Raw genomic sequence first — 21,039 nt, 5'->3', positions numbered from 1 at the left:
TGTGAACTCGCTCTAACAGCTTCTCCACTGCTATACCTTGCCCCTAGACATCTTCCTGCAGCTCCATATTGTTCCTTCCTTTTCTTGGCCACAAAAAGACACCTCCTCTTTAAGCTGCTGCAGGTCCTCATTGTGTCACTAACAGATTGAACTTGGGTGTTGATATCAAGGAAGCCTTGATGTTTGTTATTCAGAAAGTCAAGGTATCAATAGAAAAACTGGCTGCCATTGCTACCGTGGAGTGCTAGCAAGTGGGTTACTGGGACATTTTAAAGCTAATGACAGCTGTCTCTTATTCTGGAAATTTCAATGCATCATTTATTGATAGCAAAGCATCTGACTTTGAAGCACAGCATGAAGATTGTTTTGGAAATTATAAAATACATTGAAACCCATGCACTTAATCTCAGGCCATTCAGAAATCTGATTGATGAACTGAATGACGAATATCTCCCTTCAGTCCTTATGCTTCACTGCACCGTATGCTGCCTTTCAAGTTGAAAACTTTCCACTAGTTTTTTTGAATTGCATTTATGAAAGAAAAGAGCAAAGTACATTCTGAATTGACAGACCTTTGGTGGTTTTGGATTTAGCCTTTCTAGCAGAAATATTACTGCATCTGGACAAATCAAATCTGGAATTGCAAAGAAAAATGAAGCTGCTACTTGAACTCATGTAATGTGAGCTTGCCTTTATAAACAAGCTTAAGCTGCTTCACATTTAATTGCACAGAGGTGAACTGACACACCTTCTATTCATGATTAAGATTTGTGAAAATGGTAATGTGGCAGAAGACCCACAGGACTACAAATATTACACAACACTTCTCCTTGCTCTTCAAGACAGTTTTATTCAATGATTTAAAGATTTGGAGTTGAAAATGCCTCAGGATAAGTTTATGGTCGATGCATTCAGTGCTGAGGTAGATTTCTTGAAGTCCCCATTGGTTACTGATGAAACAGTTCCTCAGCTGGAAATGATTGAACTACACGAGGACAGATTGAAGCCAATGTAAAAGAGGGACACTTGAATTTTGGAGGGCGGAGCCCTGTGAGAAGTATCCAAATATTAAGACCCTTACCTTCGTCTGCTGTCTATGTTCAGTTCCACCTATGTATGCAAATATAGTATGGTAGTATAGTGGTTATGTTACAGGACTAGTAATGCAGCGGCTTGGACTAATAATCCAGTAGTCGTGAGTTCAAATCCCGCCACGGCAGCTGGAGAATTTAAATTCAATTAATTAAATAAAATCTGGAATTAAAATACTAGTATCAGTAATGGTGGCCATGAAACTACCGGATTGTCGTAAAAACCCATCTGGTTCACTAATGCCCCTTCAGGGAAGGAAACCTACCGTCCTTACCCGGTCTGGGCTATATGTGACTCCAGACCCACAGCAATGTGGTTGATTCTTAATTGCCCACTGAAACGGCCCAGCAAGCCACTCCGTTGTAAAATCTCGCTAAAAAAAGTCACAATAAGAATAAAACCGGATGGACCACTAGGCACCGAACACAACAAAGGCAAACCAAGCCCAGTTGACCCTGCAAAGTCCTCCTCACGAACATCTGGGGACTTAGAGCCAAAATTGGGAGAGCTGTCAAGCAACAGCCTGACATAGCCATACTCACAGAATCATACCTTTCAGCCAACGTCCCAGACTCTTCCATCACCATCCCTGGGTATGTCCTGTCCCACCGGCAGGACAGACCCACCAGAGATGGTGATACAGTGAGGAGGGAGTGGCCCTGGGAGTCCTCAACATTGACTCTGGACCCGATGGCATCAGGTCAAACATGGGCAAGGAAACCTCCTGCTGATTACCACCTACCACTGAGGGTAGCAAGGGCACAAAATGTACTCTGGGTGGGGGACTTCAATGTCCATCAACAAGAGTGGCTCGGTAGCACCAGTACTGACAGAGCTGGCCGAGTCCTGAAGGACAGAGCTGCCAGACTGGGCCTGCGGCAGGTGGTGAGCGAACCAACACGAGGGAAAAACTTACTTGACCTCGTCCTCACCAATCTACCTGTCGCAAATGCATCTGTCCATGACAGAATTGGTAGGAGTGACCACCGCACAGTCCTTGTGGAGACCAAGTCCCGTCTTCGCACTGAGGACACCATCCAACGTATTGTGTGGCACTACCACCGTGCTAAATGGGATAGATTCAAAACAGATCTAGCAGCTCAAAACTGGGCATCCATGAGGCACTGTGGGCCATCAGCAGCAGCAGAATTGTATTCCAGCACAATGGGTGACCTCATGGCCCGGCATGTTCCTCACTATACCATTACCAACAAGCCAGGGGATCAACCCTTGTTCAATGAGGAGTGTAGAAGAGCATGCCAGGAGCAGCGCCGAGCGTACCAAAAAATGAGTTGCCAACCTGGTGAAGCTACAACTCAGGGCTACATGCATGCTGTGTGAACAGTGGAAGCAACGTGCTATAGACAGAGCTAAGCGATTCCACAACCAACGGATCAGATCAAAGTTCTGCCACATCCAGTCGTGAATGGTGGTGGACAATTAAACAACTAACGGGAGGAGGAGGCACTGCAAACATCCCCATCCTCAATGATGGCGGAGTCCAGCACGTGAGTGCAAAAGACAAGGCTGAAGCTGTTTGCAACCATCTTCAGCCAGAAGTGCCGAGTGGATGATCCATCTCGGCCTCCTCCCGATATCCCCACCATCACAGAAGCCAGTCTTCAGCCAATTCGATTCACTCCATATGATATCAAGAAACGGCTGAGTGCACTGGATACAGCAAAGGCGATGGGATCCGACAACATCCCGGTTGTAGTGCTGAAGACTTGTGCTCCAGAACTAGCTGCGCCTCTAGCCAAGCTGTTCCAGTACAGCTACAACACTGGCATCTACCCGACAATGTGGAAAATTGCCCAGGTGTGTCCTGTCCACAAAAAGCAGGACAAATCCAATCCAGCCAATTACCACCCCATCAGTCTACTCTCAATCATCAGCAAAGTGATGGAAGGTTTCGTCGACAGTGCTATCAAGCAGCACTTACTCACCAATAACCTGCTCACCGATGCTCAGTTTGGGTTCCGCCAGGACCACTCAGCTCCAGACCTCATTACAGCCTTGGTCCAAACATGGACAAAAGAGCTGAATTCCAGAGGTGAGGTGAAAGTGACTGCCCTTAACATCAAGGCAGCATTTGACCGAGTGTGGCACCGAGGAGCCCAAGTAAAATTGAAATCAATGGGAATCAGGGAGAAAACTCTCCAGTGGCTGGAATCATATTTCGCACAAAGGAAGATGGTAGTGGGTGTTGGAGGCCAATCATCTCAGCACCAGGGTATTGCTGCAGGAGTTCCTCAGGGCAGTGTCCTAGGCCCAACCATCTGCAGCTGCTTCATCAATGACCTTCCCTCCATCAGAAAGGTCAGAAATGGGGATGTTCGCTGATGATTGCACAGTTCCATTCGCAACCCCTCAAATAATGAAGCAGTCCGAGCCCGCATGCAGCAAGACCTTGACAACATCCAAGCTTGGGCTCATAAGTGGCAAGTAACATTCGCGCCAGACAAATGCCAGGCAATGACCATCTCCAACAAGAGAGTGTCTAACCACCTCCCCTTGACATTCAACGGCATTACCATTGCCAAATCCCCCACTATCAACATCCTGGGGGTCACCATTGACCAGAAACTTAACTGGACCAGCCATATAAATACTGTGGCTACAAGAGCAGGTCAGAGGCTGGGTATTCTGCAGCGAGTGACTCGCCTCCTGACTCCCCAAAGCCTTTCCACCATCTACAAGGCACAAGTCAGGAGTGTGATGGAAAACTCTCCACTTGTCTGGATGAATGCAGCTCTAACAACACTCAAGAAGCTCGAAACCATCCAGGACAAAGCAGCCCGCTTGATTGATATCCATCAACCACCCTAAACATTCACTCCCTTCACCACCAGCGCACTGTGGCTGCAGTGTGTACCATCTACAGGATGCACTGCAGCAACTTACCAAGGCTTCTTCGACAGCACCTCCCAAACCCGCGACCTCTACCACCTAGAAGGAGAAGAGCAGCAGGTACATGGGAACACCACCTGCACGTTCCCCTCCAAGTCACACATCATCCCGACTTGGAAATTTATCGCCGTTTCTTCATCGGCACTGGGTCAAAATCCTGGAACTCCCTTCCTAACAGCACTGTGGGAGAACCTTCACCACACGGACTGCAGCGGATCGAGAAGGCGGCTCACCACCACCTTCTCAAGGGCAATTAGGGGTGGGCAATAAATGCCAGCCTCGCCAGTGACACCCATATCTCATGAACGAATAAAAAAAAACTCTCCTTTCTACTTATTAGCATGCAAAACCAAAGTACAAAAGGGAGGTTTCAAAAAAATAGTGCGAGACAAAACAAGTCAAAAGTTACATTGATTTCACTGCCCATCTGTACCTTATGCAATACAAACATATTTGTTGTGAGATTACCTCTACTAGTATTATTACTTGCATTACTTCTAATAATAGAGTTACTTCATTATTCAACAAAAATTATTGAACACTTTGATGTAGCTTAGTTATTAGTTCTCAGGATTATCGCATATTTTGGAAAAAAATAATCTTCAATTCAGGAAGTGATTGGATTTCTGTTGTGATAACACCATTCAACAAAAAAAGTTACACTGAAAATATCCATTGTAGCATAAGCCTGTCACCACTTCTGGAAGTTTTCACTGGAAGTGATGTCAGACATATAAGAGACAAAATTGGACCTCGTTGCACCCATTTTTTAGGTAGAAAACGGAGGGCATAGAGGACCAATTTAGAGGACCAATGCCTCGCACTCGAACTGCATCGGAAACATGTCCGATACCGTATTGATTTCAGCAGGAAACCTTTTCACCATGGACATCCAGTCTCTCTACACCTCCATCCCCCCACCAGGATGGCCTGCCAGTCCTCCGCTTCTTCCTTGAATGGAGGCCCAATCAGTTCCTATCCACCACTATCTTCCTCCACCTGGCTGAACTTGTTCTTACGTTGAACAACGTCTCCTTTGACTCCACTCACTTCCTCCAAATAAAACGTGTCGCTATGGGAACCCGTATGGGTCCCAGCTATGCCTGCCTTTTTGTGGGATACGTGGAACATTCCTTGCTCCAGTTCGACGCAGGTCCCCTCCCTCACCTCTTTTTCCAATACATTGATGAATGTATCGGTGCCGTTTCCTGCTCTCACCTCGAACTGGAAAATGTTATCAACTTTGCTTCCAGTTTCCACCCTTCCCTTGCCTCACATGGTCCACCTCCGACTCTTCCCTTCCCTTCCTCGACCTCTCTATCTCCTTTTCTGGGGATAGGCTGTCAACCAATATCTATTATAAGTCCACCTACTCCCATAGGTACCTTGATTACATGTCCTCCCACCCCACTTCCTGTAAGGACTTTATTCCCTTCTCCCAGTTACTCCGTCTCCATCGCATTTGTTCTGATAATACCACCTTCCGCTCCAGTGCTTCCGATATGTCTTCCTTTTTTCTCATTCGAGGATTCCCCTCCATTGCATTTGACAGGGCCCTCGACCGTGTCCGTCCTATTTCCCGCACTTCTGTCCTCACCCCTTCCCTTCCCTCCCAGGATCATGATAGGGTCCCCCTTGTCCTCACCTTCCACCCGACCAGCCTCCACATTAAACGTCTCAATCTCCGCCATTCCGCCACCTCCAGCGCGATCTCACCACCAAACATATCTTCGCCTCCTTCCCCTTTCAGCATTCCGAAGGGACCGCACCCTCCGCAACACTCTAGTCCACTTTCCTTCACCCCCAACACCCGCTCTCCTCCCCACAGCACCTTCCTGTGCGAGCGCAGGAGATGTAACACCTGGTTCTTCACCTCCTCCCTTTCCACCCTCCAGGACCCCAAACACTCCTTCCAGGTGAAACGGCGATTTACTTGTACTTCTTTCAATTTAGTATACTGTATCCGCTGCACACAATGCGTTCTCATCTACACTGGGGAGACCAAATGCAGACTGGGTGATCGCTTTGCTGAACACCTCCGCTCTGTCCGCAAACGTGACCCTGACCTGTGGTCGCTTGCCATTTTAATTCCCCTTACCACTCCTGCTCTGACCTCTCTGTCCTGGGCCTCTTACACTGTTCAAATAAAGTTCAACGTAGGCTCGAGGAACAGCACCTCATCTTTTGTTTAGGCACTTTACAACCTTCCGGACTCAACATTGATTTCAATAACTTCAGATCATAACCACTGCTCCCATTTTTTCGGTCAGCTAGTGCTGGTAATGGTTCTGCTGCTGCCATTTACAGCTACTCCTGATCATTCTTTTTTTTCTTTACTTGTCCCATTACCACCCTTCTTGCCTTGCACCCATCATCCCTTTTGTCATTTAATCACTGCTGCCCTCCAGCCTATCAGAGACCTTCACTCTTGTTCTTTCCTCCTCTCCCCTCCCTCCACCCCTTTTCCCTGGCTCTGTACTTGCTCAAAAACTTTAACTCTTTTAACATCTTCCAGTTCTGATGAAAGGTCTTTGACCTGGAACGTTAACTCTGATTGTTTCTCCACAGATGCTGCCTCACTTGCTGAGCTTCTCCAACATTTTCTGCTTTTATTTTCTTGGGAAAGATAAATTAGCCTTGGAAGGGGTACAGCACAGATTCACCAAAATGATACCCGGGGGGATGATTTTAACCCTCAAGAACGGTGGGTTGGGGGCGGGTGGGAGTTAAAAATAGTTGTTTTTTGGGGATGCAACCGTAAAATGTTTGGACTTTGCATTCCCAGTGGGAAGCCTGTTCTTTTACGCACCCACATTAAACCCAGAAGTGAAGCTGGGTTGTGGTCGCGACCCAGAAAACAACTATTTTCAATTCCCACCCGCCCCTAATCCACCCGTTCTTGAGGGTTAAAATCACCCCCCCAGGGCATAAAGGGCTAAATAATAAGGACAGGTTGCATAAACTTGGTTTGCATTCAGTTGAGTTTAGATGGTTGAGGGGGATCTAATCAAGGACCTTAAAATGATAAAGGAATTCAATAGGGTAGATGCAGAGAAACTATTTCCTCTGGTGGGGGAAATGCAGAACAAGGGGTCATAATCTTAAAGTTACAGCTAGGCTATTCAGTAGTGAAATCAAGAAGCATTTTTCCAACCCAAACAGTGCAGCCTTACTTTGTAGTAAAGCATGCCCACTGCAATGAAGCAGGTCCATTGCTTCCTCACTGAACTAAGGGGCATTCATTCCTCCTGCAAATCTTCCCTGACATTATCAGGTTTGAAACCTTTAAGTAATGCTGTGACAAGGAGCCTTGCTGTGCTGACTCTAATAAGCTGCTACAGGCCTTTAAATCCTGCAGCAGCACACAAATCCCTGCGCCTGAAATGATGAGTTCCCAAACAGAGGCAGTACTACTGCCAGGACCTGACCAGTACTAATAGAATTAGGGTGACTCTGAAAAACGTGGCCGGGTCGGTCCATTTCATTTCCAACGGGTACAAAACATGCTCTGCCATTTTGCCACTCGGGTTTCTGTCCGAGCAGAAAATCTAAGCTTTACAGTCTAAATCCATTTCATGCTGGCTTCTGACCAGAACTTCAGTCAGGTTAAAATAGTTTTAAACGATAAGCAAATCCCTCGGCATTCTTTGAAATATAACTAACTGTGACCCCTTCAGCAAAGAAATTAGCATAATGTTGTGCTCAACACCAAATTAAAACATATTGGGCTCGATATTACCAGGGCTGCGGGTTCGCGGCGGGGGGGCTATTGGGCGCGTGGGTAACGCGCCCGGCGAAATCAGTCTGCCCCGCGCGCGATCGCAGCCTAATTGGACCCACTTACCTGGTCTTCCGGGTTCCCCGCTGCTGATCTGCGCGTCGGGCGGGCTGCGCATACGCAGTAAGGTCTGTCAGCTGGAGGAGCTCTATTTAAAGGGGCAGTCCTCCACTGACAGATGCTGCAACAAATAGGAAAAATTACAGCATGGAGCAGCCCAGGGGGAAGGCTGCTCCCAGGTTAATGATGCCTCACTCTAGCTATCATTTGATGGGGTAAGGAGGAGGAGGGAGAGGACAGAGATCTTCCCCCCGGCGGGCGGGAGGAAGCAGCCTGCCTCTGCCACCAAGAAGGCCTGGCTCAAGGTGTCACATCACCCCTCACATCCACTCAAACCTCATCCTCATCTTACCTGCACTTACTCACCTCGCTAGTACTCATCCTGCCACTACCACTCAACCCAATCCCCATACAATCTCATGGCTCTATCTCATACTCACCCTCTCATGCATTTCTTTCACGGTCAGCCTCACTCAACCTGCCACTACCTGTGCTGCAGCCACAGGGCATGCATCACATATGTGCAGTAGGCAGCGTAAGGCAAACGTGTTGTGAGCATGAAGAGGATGCACAAGGGTGTTTGAGGGTTTGTCATGGTTTTTACTTATATTGAACTTCTGACCAACTCACATCACATATTATATTGGCACCACTACTGCCACGTCTTTGCGAATCTTGTCTGTTTTTTGCAATAATGCCCTTTCCTGAGGATCACAATGAAGACCCACACCTGATGCCACCCATTGTGTCACTGCAAAGTGGGTGTAGGTGTATTTGCAGGGTTCTTTTGTGCAGAAGACTGAAAGATGTCGGCGATGTCCCCAGTGGCACCCTGGAAGGATGCGGAGGAGAAGTTGTTGAGGGCAGTGGTGAATTTGACAGCGACAGGTAAGAAGATGGTGCTTGGGCCAGCTGGGAGCAGCTCGGCATGAAGGAGGCTGCAGATGTCCACAACTACATGTCGAGTGACTCTGAGCCTCCATGTGCACTGCTGTTCAGAGAGGTCCAGGAAGCTGAGCCTCAACCTGTGGCAAGGGTCGTGCCCCCTGCGATGCATCTCTCTCTGCGGTTGCCCTCCCTCCTGCTGTGCAGGTGGATGTGTCACAGCACTGTGTTGTGGAACTCCATGTGTCAGAGGTGGACGGCTTGATCGGCGACGCTGGTGATGCTGTTCGCCCTCCGAGGAGGTCATGACTGCAGCTACGGTGGCCCCCATCCGGAAGATGTACATCTGAGGGGGTCCGCAAGGTAGATACATGTCTCTGGACCCCGGGGTAAGTGTGCAAGTTGGTGAATTTTATTGTCAGGAGGAGGGTGGTGGAGGCCAAACTTTGTCCCAAGTGACAGAGTGGCCTCCTGCAATGAGTGAGGGTCTCCCCCCCCACCTGTCAAATGGACCTTTGCAGCTGCCACAGGCAGACAGCTGCAACACGTCCATTACAACTGGGAGTGTTTCCCCCAGTATGGGAAACAGTCCCAGTTGTTTCTAAAATCCCACCCCTCCTCACATATTCCCTTAATCAGGTCTGTTAATGACCTGAAATGACAAGATGAATACTGTTAAGTGGCACCCCGCCGGCTTTAATTGCCTGCCGGAGTCCCACCTGCGGGGGCTGCACGCGCACGTCGGCGCGTCTGTGGGGAACCTGGAAGTGGGCGGGTTGGAGCCGGGCTCCCGACCCGCTCCGGGATTCCCTGATTTTCGGAGCCCCCCCGCCAGGAACGCACCCGATAGTGGGTGTTAAAATGGAGCCCATTATTTTTCAGGGGGAGATGGGATTTAAAATCATGTTTTATCAGGTTTAATCTTAAAAAAACACATCTTTAATCAAAATGTACATTATTTTGCAATGTTACACTAAGAGTGCAAAATTTCCTTCATTATCAGTGGCTTCTGCCTTAGGCAACCTACCTCTCACATGCGCAATCAAGGTTCTCAATGGGCGACAGCACACACTAGCTAGTACTGATGTGCCGTGGAAAGACAAATTGCCCAATGCAAATAAAAAAAGGCAGACCCACTGACTTCTTTAATCCCATAACTGAGAAACAGAGCATGTTATAAATAAATTATTGGCTGATACATTGGGCTGGGATCTCAGGTACATCAGGCAATGATATTATTAGGCTTGTTTGTTAGAGTCCTGCTGTCAAAATCACCATGCATATTAATCCTCTGTATTATAAAGTTTGCAGGCTAAACTTTTTAATACTTCATTGAAAAATATGTAAAGTATTATCAGCTGGGATGGCAATGAGAAATTAATGATCCTGTTTTAGTATTGTCTTACAAGGTACTTCTGTAATTAACTGAAATATATATGTGGAATATCATACAAAGCTCAAATTATTCAGCTGAAAGCCAGCTTGTTATTTATTAAGTTACTTTGTCTAAAATGGAATACTGTGTATGTACAGGATAAATGTTTAAAGCCCAGAATGGTACATCCTAGATGTAATAAAAATAAGCTTTCAAGATGAACCTTTTCTTTGGACCAGTTGATTATTTCATATAATGTCCATATATCTGCAGTTTAATGGTTGAGGCGGAATCACAGTGCTAGTAAGATTCTTTCATGATCTGACAGGGGCTATTAAAGCATGGACCATAAACTTAATTCCTATAAATGAAAAAACAGAACTTACCTTAATTAAACTGATTTAAATCAATCGATGTGTATTGAAGCTGTTCATCTATTACTAGCAGGGGATGGTCTGAAGAAGCTTTCTTCATAAAGAGGCTTTTTAAAAGCTGCAATGCCCCACAGATAAATTGTTCCTGTGAGAGCTTATATGTAAAAGTACATTGCTTCTGTATCAGTTTGGAAGATATTTCACTCTTTCGTGGCAGGGATTGACACTAGTAATGTATGGTTTGTATACTTGGCATGCTAATACCTCCATTTTTGGGGTCTTCTAATCACAACATCAGAAACTAGGGCAAGGCAGAGGTTCCCACTATATGTACTCAAACAGTGTATTACTGGCATTGATCTCCATTTCAAAAAGTTAAATAGCTTTAAATGGGCAGTGTAAGGACCAATATTTATTCCTTATAGGAAGATTTCTTTACTACGAATATGTGGAAAAACTAACAATGGATCACTGAGGTCTTAATTTATCTTGTCTAAAAGGTCAAATCTCATTAAGGTAAAGGTTTGGAATGAGCAAGCCACCATTCCTCCTTTTTAATACTACCAAAAACAGATTAACTGGTCATTCATCTGATTGTTTGTGGGATCGTGCTGTGTGTAAAATTTCTGCTGTATTTTTCACAGTCACTTCACTTCAACATGATTCATAATGAAGTTTTTTTGGGACATCTCTGATATATATATAAGTTGTTCTTTAATTCTTCAAACATAGAATCATTGAAACGATCCTGGTCGACTGGTTATTTATTTCCCTCATGAATGTGCAAGATAAGCAATTAGTTTACCTCAACAATTCCCTTTATAAAATTTCCCTTTAAGAGTGAAATATACTGACAAAGGTAAAAGGGGAGAAAGTTCATTTGAGCCTTTCTTTACTAAAATATGTAAGCTTAGTTACTGTCTTCCTTGTAGCATCTGGGTGTTAATAAAGCTCGGTTTTTAAAGATAATTAAATACAAATTTTATAAATCTAATTTTTAAAATGTATTCATGGTATGTTATTAATTTAAAACATTAGTTTAAAAAAATTGTATCTAATTCACCTTTTGAAATGGCACCTTATTAATATTCAGATCTTGGACAAGGACAGAAACAATTAAGTATTGTAGACAGCGAAGAAAGACACAATGGGGGCGATTTTAAACATACGCCCAAATCGGGCGTGAAGTTTGTCCGCAAACCCTTCAGTGGGAGGCCGTACCATTCTTAGGTTCGGGCCTTATAAGAATACAGTCGGCGAACTGTCCGATGCTGAATGACCGCAACGAGCAGATGCCAAACGGGAGCATGGAAAATCTGGCAGCTCCATGGACGAGCCAAGCTCCAAGTTGGCACTAAAAAGGCAGGAGTGGGGGGAAGCGGGAACCTACCCAATGGCCGACAGCGGGCTGCAGTAATTTTGTGGGACCAGGAGGAGTATTCATGCTTCTCCTGGCCCCATAAAAATTCACCCAAAAATGTTCCAGGCCGTCTATGGAGCAGCCTCCAGGAGTCAGTCCATTTAAGGATCGCTGGTTAGGTCACTCACCACCTGGTCAAAAGGGCAGAATGTGCACAGCCCATTTGTCATTGAAAATTGCAAATGGCCATGCAACAACCAGCAGAGGACCCAAATTTGCATATACAAGAAGCCTCCCGCCAGTTTCTGATAGGTGGGAGGGCTGGGCGCCTATTTACAGGCCTGCTTGAAAATTGCATCAGCAAGGCCTTCGATGTCCAAGGGCTGGCTGCTGTCTCCCTGCCATTTTCAACTGATGGATTCCTCGTAAAGAGGGCAGGTCACAGTTGAAATTCACCTCCAAATTCTCCACTTAGCCACTGCTCAAAGTAGAACTAGTTTATCTACTGTATGATAATACAGGCCACCAATGCTCCATTGAATATGCGGCTATCTGATTAGGAAGATAGCACTATAACAACCAGACCTCCACAAAGTGTACAGTTAAATCAAAGGGAAGAAATGGCCTACCACAGAAAGAAATATTTTGGGTTTGTGTGTGCCACAGCTCTAAAGAATACTGACATCACTCTAGACCTTAAAACAAATTAATCATCTCTCATTTCTGACAACACATTGTTACATGTAAAGAAAAATTAATGATGAGTTTTTAATTTATTATGCTTAAAGAGGTATCATGCATAAAATGGGGACCAATTAAGTGGTGTCAAAATTAATGACTGTCATGCCTGTCTATTGTAACATTCAAGAAACTGACCTTGAACAGTTTCAAAGACTCAGTATAGTTTTTCAAGCTAAATAGTATCTGTGAGACCATCCAGAAACACCTCTATTGTAAAATGTATGCTGGACGTGTATCACTGCCACCATTTTAGATACCCTGAATTGGTCCTTGTCCATTTACAAGAATGTCTGATTTGCATACCAGCCAAAAATTCCTGGCAACAATATGCCTTTAAGTAGAAGTATCCTTTCAATGTGACAAGTCTGAATGATACTCCTGCTAATTAGAGCTATAGAGGAACACATGTAACATTGTGCTCAGTGGTTATATAATGCTAGGAAAGTGCTACCATTATACAGATATAGAATTAATCTGAAAGCCAAAAGTATTATTTAAGATTTATTTCTTTATATACATGTTAGTTGTGCAGTTTATACCTTTCGATGAATCTGTAAATTGAACATAACAGATGATAGAAAATTAACAGACTTGTATGGCATTCAGGAATGTAGAAAAGTCTAATGCAATAATGTGGCTTGTCTATCACAAACACTGCTACTTCTTTCACTACTTTCTTATGCTATTATACAGAAGTGCAAATTCTGCATAACATTTGCGTCCAGTGGTATTAAAATTTGTCCAAATGTTTAAAAAGTCTCAACTGACTTTTACTCAAATGCGTGCAACATTTATTCTACAAAATATCTTGTTTTTTTGTATTTTCTGTGTTAGCAAGGTTGTAGTCATTTTCTTAATGTGTAGTATGTTGTAGCATGTAGCATAAACCACCAACTGTCCACATACCTACTCCTTTTGGTGGTCTTTTCGTGGAATTTTTTGAGTATGCTTCGACAACAGTCATAGTTCGGGAACACACTGCACAAGACACAGCAGTCACTGAGAAAACAGCTCTATTTTATATTTCTGTCGCTTTCTGTCATCATTGTCTTTACAGGCAGACAGTGTCTGCTCTTTTGCCCGTCAATAAATAAACAGCAATTTGTTTTTTTCACAATGGTTCACACTGCACTCACAGGCTTAGGAAGAAAGGACAACAGTGAAATCTGAGTATGCGTAAAAAGAGACTGCTGGACCAAACGCAGATTAAATTATAACTACCATTACCACAGTGCACAGGGTCAACTGTGCTCACCAAAGTCCACACAGAATTTGGCAGATACCTTAGTGGCAACTTAAAGCTATCAAACATAATCTATTGATGCACTTATTTAAAAAAATGATAAACTTGAACATAAGATACTATTGATTTTTTGTGTGAATACTTTTGGAAAAAAAATTGAAAGTGGATGACATCATTGAGGGTTTGGCTTGAAGGAACTACATTGTATGACAGGGTGAATGAGCTGACTTGACATAGGTCAAGTAATAGGTCTTGATTTTCTATTGGACTCTAATGTTGACTTTATTTTCCAGTTATGTTTACCTGGCTTTTTATCAAGCAAAGCCATTGTAGACTTGCCACCCACACTGGCATTAATACCTTACAGCCCATGTAGGCAGAATACAATTAGTGAGGCAGAAGATTTACCATCTGCTCTTCATTTTGCCCATTAAAATTTCAGTGATAATATTCTTAAGGAAATAGATAAATTGAGCTTGATAATATGTTTGAGATTGCCACAAAGTCTAGGTCCGGGGGACTTGGGCTCAAGCTTGAGTGAGAGAAGGTGCACAGAGAGTTTAGATTTAATTACTTTAGGCACAGTGTGGTGAATGTGCAGAATGCACTGCCCAGGGAGGCAGATATTATGGAAAGATTTAAGGACAAATTGGATAGATATTTGAGAGAGTGGGCTATTAAGAGGCTTTAACTTCTGGGACAAATGGTCTGCAGATTCTTTTCTGCTCCTCTACTTTCCTTTGTTTCTCTGAAATATGTTCATTTTCATCTTGTCACTTATTTTATTGAAAGTCTCCTAAATGGTGCAGCTGGACTCAGCGGGCAGTATTTCAGTCATGCATTTTCATCGTCATTGTTGTTGGGTGGAGGGAGATGAGCTTAATAAAACATGGTTTCCTTCTAGTCAGAACTTTGTTGATGGGCTGTTATGTCTCTTCCCCCACTTCAAGACCATTATTTTGATATTTACCTGTTTGCTAAGCTATTTATTATTTCAACTATTGATGTGTCTAAACAGTGCTAATGAAATATTTAAATAATGTAAAATAGTTGCCGTGAGCAGCAGCAAGTGCTTTTCACCAGAGGTAAGCCGATAGTATCCACCAAGAGCAAAATGCCAGCCATTAACCTGGGGCGCTTCAGTACACTTAAAATTTCTGAATGTGTGATTTTGTTCAGTCCCCTCATACTATCAGACTCAAAAACTCTTCAATAACAATTTCTCCCAATTATGTCATCAACATTCACAGTTGTAATTGTTTTGGATGCTTTAGTTATTAAAAAGGGGTTGTGTTAATGAAACTTCCATTTTAAAAGCACTCTTACCTTCCCAGTTAAATCCATCGAATAAACAAGTAAAACAATTCTTGGCAGGACAGTAGTACTGTAATTTAAAAAAGGTGTGTTTTTGTCTCACCATAGTGTTCTGACACACTGGTCGAGCTTACAGAAGATGAGTCTCTTCCATGTTCAGGACCACACATTCAGACTAGCACTGATATTATTGATGGTACCAATATGTGTTCCTGAGGGTGTAAGAGATGCATCTTCCAAAGGTCCATGAGACTGTCGGAACAATAGCAAAAGAAAACCATACCTATGTTTAAGTCCCTTCTAATTTCCTTGAAAACTTAAGCCCTGATATTATATCATGAGGTATTTCAGAAGAGGTGTAAACTTGATTAAAATGGGAGGGTTAACATTTCCACCAAAATACTGGAGAGAGAAATTGCGGACAAGTGCATTCACCATGTACACGATATTATCCAATAGTGTCATTTGTGGACCTCAATTTAAACACTTCAAAGTACTTTTTTGTAGACTTGTAAAACATGAAGTTTCTGGGAGTATTCTCCTAATAAAATTAACTTCTGGAGATTTCTTCATTTAGTTCATGCCTGTCTGCAACCAGAGTCCTATTAAGTATGTAATTAATTTTCCTCAAAACTGTAGATTAACTGAGGTTATGCATTAAAGAGGAGTCTCTATGTCACCATGACGTAACATTGTGTAGTGGGAAAACGGACAAATGGATTTCCAAAATGTAGTTGCAAGTTGTCTCAAGTGCATTTTCCTCCCTTCAATTTCCTCCCTTCTTCTCCTGAAGGCAATGACGTAGTTATGACATAGTGATACAGTTTCATGGGCTCCAGCTGACCTCACCCAACTTGTCACTCTTCATGTATGAGGTTAGACTGTGAGTGTCAACTGGTTCTTTGACTAAGATGGCATCGCTGCTACCTAGTGATTTGGCTACGTGGCTATCAGGGGCTGGAACCTTAACTGATTTAATACCCCCTAGCCCAGAGATACCAAGGACAATCATAACGTCCCTTATCATAGGCCTGGCTGAAATTAGCGAACTTCACACAGACTGGGAGTAAAACTTTCATTGCATTTTAACCATTCTGTATTCTTATCATTTCATTTCATGCGTTCAGTTCTGGGCACCGCACCTCAGGAAGGATATGTTGGCCTTAGAATGAGGTACAGTGCAGAATTACCAAAACAATACCAGGGCTTAAAAGGTTAAATTATGAGGACAGGTTGTATAAACTTGGATTGTATTCCTTTGAGTTTAGAAGATTGAAGTGTGATTTAATTGAGGTGTTTAAAATGATAAAATAATTTGATAGAGTAGATACAGAGAAGCTATTTCCTCTGGTGGGAGAATCCAGAACAAGGGAACACAATCTTAAAATTAGAGCTGGGCCATTCAGGAGTGAAATCAGGAAGCACTTTTTCACTCAAAGATTAGTGCAAATGTGGAATTCTCTCCCCCAAAAGGCTGTGGATGCTGGGTCAATTGAAATTTTCATGACTGAGATCGACAGGTTTTTATTGGGTAAGGGTATCAAGGGATATGGATCAAAGGCAAGTGAATGGAGTTGAGGTACAGATCAGCCATGATCTAATAGAATGGTGGAACAGGCTTGAGAGGCTGAATGGCCTACTCCTCTTCCTATGTTCCCATTGCGATTACAGTATTCAAGCACTTAAAGATGCACTTGGACACCTTATTAAAGTTTCAAGTAATGTCCATTACTTATGTATCAGGATCACATTTTGCTTTCACAGCAACTGCTACTTTATCATGCCACTCCTCAACTACTGCTATTTGGTCCAAACAAAATCAACAGTGAAATAGGGAAGAGTGCCAATCAAATCAGACCCCCCTCCCACTACCCCAGAATAAAAGCTTCAAATTTGGTAGTTTTGATTGTATTCAAGAAAATATAAATTTGACTTAATTTAATAGCTCTTGTGCTTGGCAGAACCAGTCCCTGCTCTAGTGTTTCATAGCCCGCTGTTGTAAAACATGTCCTCTTCCTATAACATGTAACTCAAGTATATAGAATTTCAGCAGGGGTTCTCCCAATTTCTTGCCATAATTTAAGCAGAAGATTAGCAGATCTTCCAGAAGGCATTCAACAAGGTTCCACATAAGAGACACTTAACAAAAATGAGAGCACATGGAATTGGAGGCGCAACTTATTGGCATGGATAGGGAATTGGTTAGGAGGTAGGAGACAGACAGTAGGGATAAGGGTGTGTACTCAAATTGGCAGGATGTGACTCGTGGTGTCCCCCAGGGATCTGTACTGGGGCTGCAGCTTTTCGCTATATTTATAAACGACTTAGTTGAAGGAATAGAGAGCTGTATATCTAACTTTGCTGACAACACTAGGTTAGGTGGCATAGCAAATAGTGTAGATTGGAGCAGAAAGTTGCAAAGGGACATTGATAGATTAAGTGAGTGGGCAAAACTGTGGCAGATGGAATTCAATGTGGGAAAGTGTAAGGTCATCCACTTTGGACCTAAGAAAGATAGATCAGAGTATTTTCTAAATGATGAAAAGCTAAGAACTGAGCAAAGAGATTTAGGGGTCCAAGTACAAAAATCACTAAAAGCTAGTGGACAGGTACAAAAAATAATTAAAAGACTAACAAAATGTTGGCCTTTATCTCAAGGGGACTGGAATACAAAGGGGTGGAAGTTTTGTTACAGCTGTACAGAGCCCTAGCTAGACCCCATCTGGAGTACTGCATTCAGTTCTAGGCCCCGCACCTCAGGAAGGATATATTGGCCTTGGAGGGGGTGCAGCACAGATTCACCAGAATGATACTGGGGCTAAAAGGGTTAAATTATGAGGATAGATTGCATAGACTAGGCTTGTATCCCCTTGAATATAAAAGATTAAGAGGTGATCTAATTGAGGTGTTTAAGAAGATTAAAGAATTTGATAGGGTAGATAGAGAGAAACAATTTCCCCTGGTGGTGGAGTCCAGAACAAGGGGACAGAACCTTAAAATTAGGGCTAGGCCATTCAGAAAGCACTTCTTCACACAAAGGAAAGTGGAAATCTGGAACTCATCTTCCCTCCTTCCCCAAAAAGCTGTGGATGATGGGTCAGTTGAAAATTTCAAAACTGAGATTGATAGATTTTGGTCAGGCAAAGGTATTAAGGATTATGGAAACAAGGCAGGTAGATGGAGTTAAGATACAGATCAACCATGATCTAATTCAATGGCGGTACAGGCTCGGGGGACTGAATGGCTTACTCCTGTTCCTATGTTCCTAGAAACCCTGGAGAAATGGTAAAAGGATTACTTTGGTTTTGTGCCATTAAACTGTAATAAATTTTGGCCCATGCAGGTCTTGATGCTGGATAGGCAGCTGGAGAATGTAGTAGCAGCCTTTGGATTGATGGGAAGGAAGTGAGATCTTGCCAGCATACATGTGGAAGCTGATCCCATGCTTCTGAATGATGTTGCCAAATGGTACACGTAAATGGTAAAGTGGAAGCGGATCAAGGATGGACCCCTTGGACCTGTATGGATAGGAAAGCTCCCAATAAAATAAATTCAAATGGCATGGAAAACTAAAATCATATTATAATATTGTATTCAAGTCAGCACATTACTGAATAATTTCACCCTCGCCCCTCATGTGAGCTCCTGCCCCAGTACACTCCAAGCTGTTGTTTGTTTGCTGCACTAAGTCTCTTGCTTCTGGTGATTGGCTTACTAGGTATTGTTGGTTACAGTTACTGTGATATTTACTAACTCCAGCTTTATGATTTTTCCTGATAAAAGCACATTTTTGGCTGATATGGTTTCATTTTTTCTCCTGTTTAGTTATGGAGCATAACATTGTCTCTGGATTGCTAATTTTTGTTTTCTCTCTACCTTTTTCTGCTTACTCTACCTAAGTGCTTGTGACCCTGTTCCCTTGCCTCAACAGGTCATCAATCTGAAAGGCAGGAATCTCCAGCCTGTAGACATCAGCACAGATTGAATGAATGCAGCACCGTAACTTATCCATTAAGAGCTGCACTTGGATGCATGGGAAAAATCATTGGGCCAGAATTTGCTGTCAAGATAATGGTGAGGCAAATGGCGCTCGCTGTTATTGATTTGTAAATGGCACAGCAACTTCAGGCGAGGGGCAGATGCGTGGTTAAATGCAAATATCCAAAAGATGCTGTTAGCTTCACGAAAGCAACATCTCGCTGCTTGCCTCACCATTGAAATGCATTGAATGTCGTGTAGTTGCTGTATTTGCGTGGTAGATACAAACTAAACTCGTCACAGAAAGTTAAGTCTTGTCACTTCAAGCGTAAATATCCTTTTAACAATGTGATAAATATTAATTACTGCCAATCAACCTCTCTGGCACCAAAAATTAAATATTACAACTGTGGAGTCTCATTCCCTCAGGTTTTGAATTTTTGGGGGAAATATTAAAAATATCAAATTTAAAATTTTTCTTCTTACTTTTCCTTGGTTTCTTTTTTCCCTCTCTCTCAATCCAGCCTTTCTTTCCCTCTCTCTCAATCCAACCTTTCTTTCCCTCTCTATCAATCCAATCTTTCTTTCCCTCTCTATTTATCTTTCTGTACCCAATTTGACATTGAATTCATCCACTCTAATTCACCCTCCTTCTCAGTCCTTCCGCTGTTTATTTCCCGATCCTTAAATCTCATTGGTTAAGGAGATACCCTTTGGTTGCCCTGTTCACTCAGGTCCCAGGTGCCCTGTTTCTCTCGCTGCAATGTTATTAGCTCTTACTTCCAGCAACTATATGGTCAAAATTGTTTTAACTGCAGATGCCGTTAGATGCCCTGCTACAGCAAAATCTGCCCCATTTTCTCCCTGTCTTTTTTTCCTCCTTCCTAGAGATGGCCTGGGCAAACCTGGCAAACTGTTCCTTTGAGGAATTCTGAGAATTCTGATTTCAGCTTGAGTATCCTAATTGAGAGTGCAACACTGAACAGAAATGTGCAAAAGTTTCAGGAAAAAATAATTCCTCTTTATCTCAGTTATGACGCTCAGTGTTTTATTCTGTAACATTGTCCTCTAATGATTCTATTTTACATTTTAATTTACTTTAAAATTTGGTAAAGCAGCCTTTGTGCTTGTCTTCTGAATACAAGAGAGCAACTTGGACAGATTTAAATGGTAGGGTAGTTTAAATGATAACTCTATAGGTATAAATTACATAGGAAACTAGGGATTTTAGGACCCCCTCCCCACAAAAAGAAATCTTCATTTGCCTTTATCGCCTTATGCAGATTAGGGCTCTATAAGCAGCATTGCAAATGGCTTGCATTTTAACACAAGTCCCCCAGCCCCACTAACCAAAAAGAACTGGCTATGGCTGTGACAGAGCTCCATGTTGGAATAGCCTAATGACTAAATGGGAATCTGGGGTTGTTACACTGGATAAACTGATTCTTAAAATTATATAGTTTCCACAGGTTTCTTTCTTGCTTCTTTGACAGATGTTTTTGCTAACACAGAACAGCAGGGAAACATCAACCAGTTAAGAGAAGCTGTCTCTCCTACATGGAAGGAATTACTCAGAAAGATTCTGACAGAACATTTTGTTTTTCATAATTTCTCGAATTCCATCATGTATTGTCTGACAAGGTTACCGTCCTTTTTAAAAATAAAACAAATTGATTGCCGAAGCTGTATGTTGTCACGTCTTCCAACTTCCTTTTACCAAAAGGAATCGGCAAAAAAATAAAATGAGAAGAATCACAGGACTCAAGCTATATGTTCATGCTGTGAGTTATTACAGAGACGAGCAGGCCCACATATTTCTGCTGCACATTTTTCTCCTTGCTGCTTTCTTTGGTGCAAGCATTATACAACTACCAACATCCGTCGGAAAGTGCAGACCGGTTTGTTTCAAGATGTGATAATCAACAAGCG

This window comes from Heptranchias perlo, chromosome 7, assembly GCF_035084215.1.
Source record: "Heptranchias perlo isolate sHepPer1 chromosome 7, sHepPer1.hap1, whole genome shotgun sequence".
NCBI lineage: Eukaryota > Metazoa > Chordata > Chondrichthyes > Hexanchiformes > Hexanchidae > Heptranchias > Heptranchias perlo.
Note: the sequence above shows the minus strand (reverse complement) of the source record.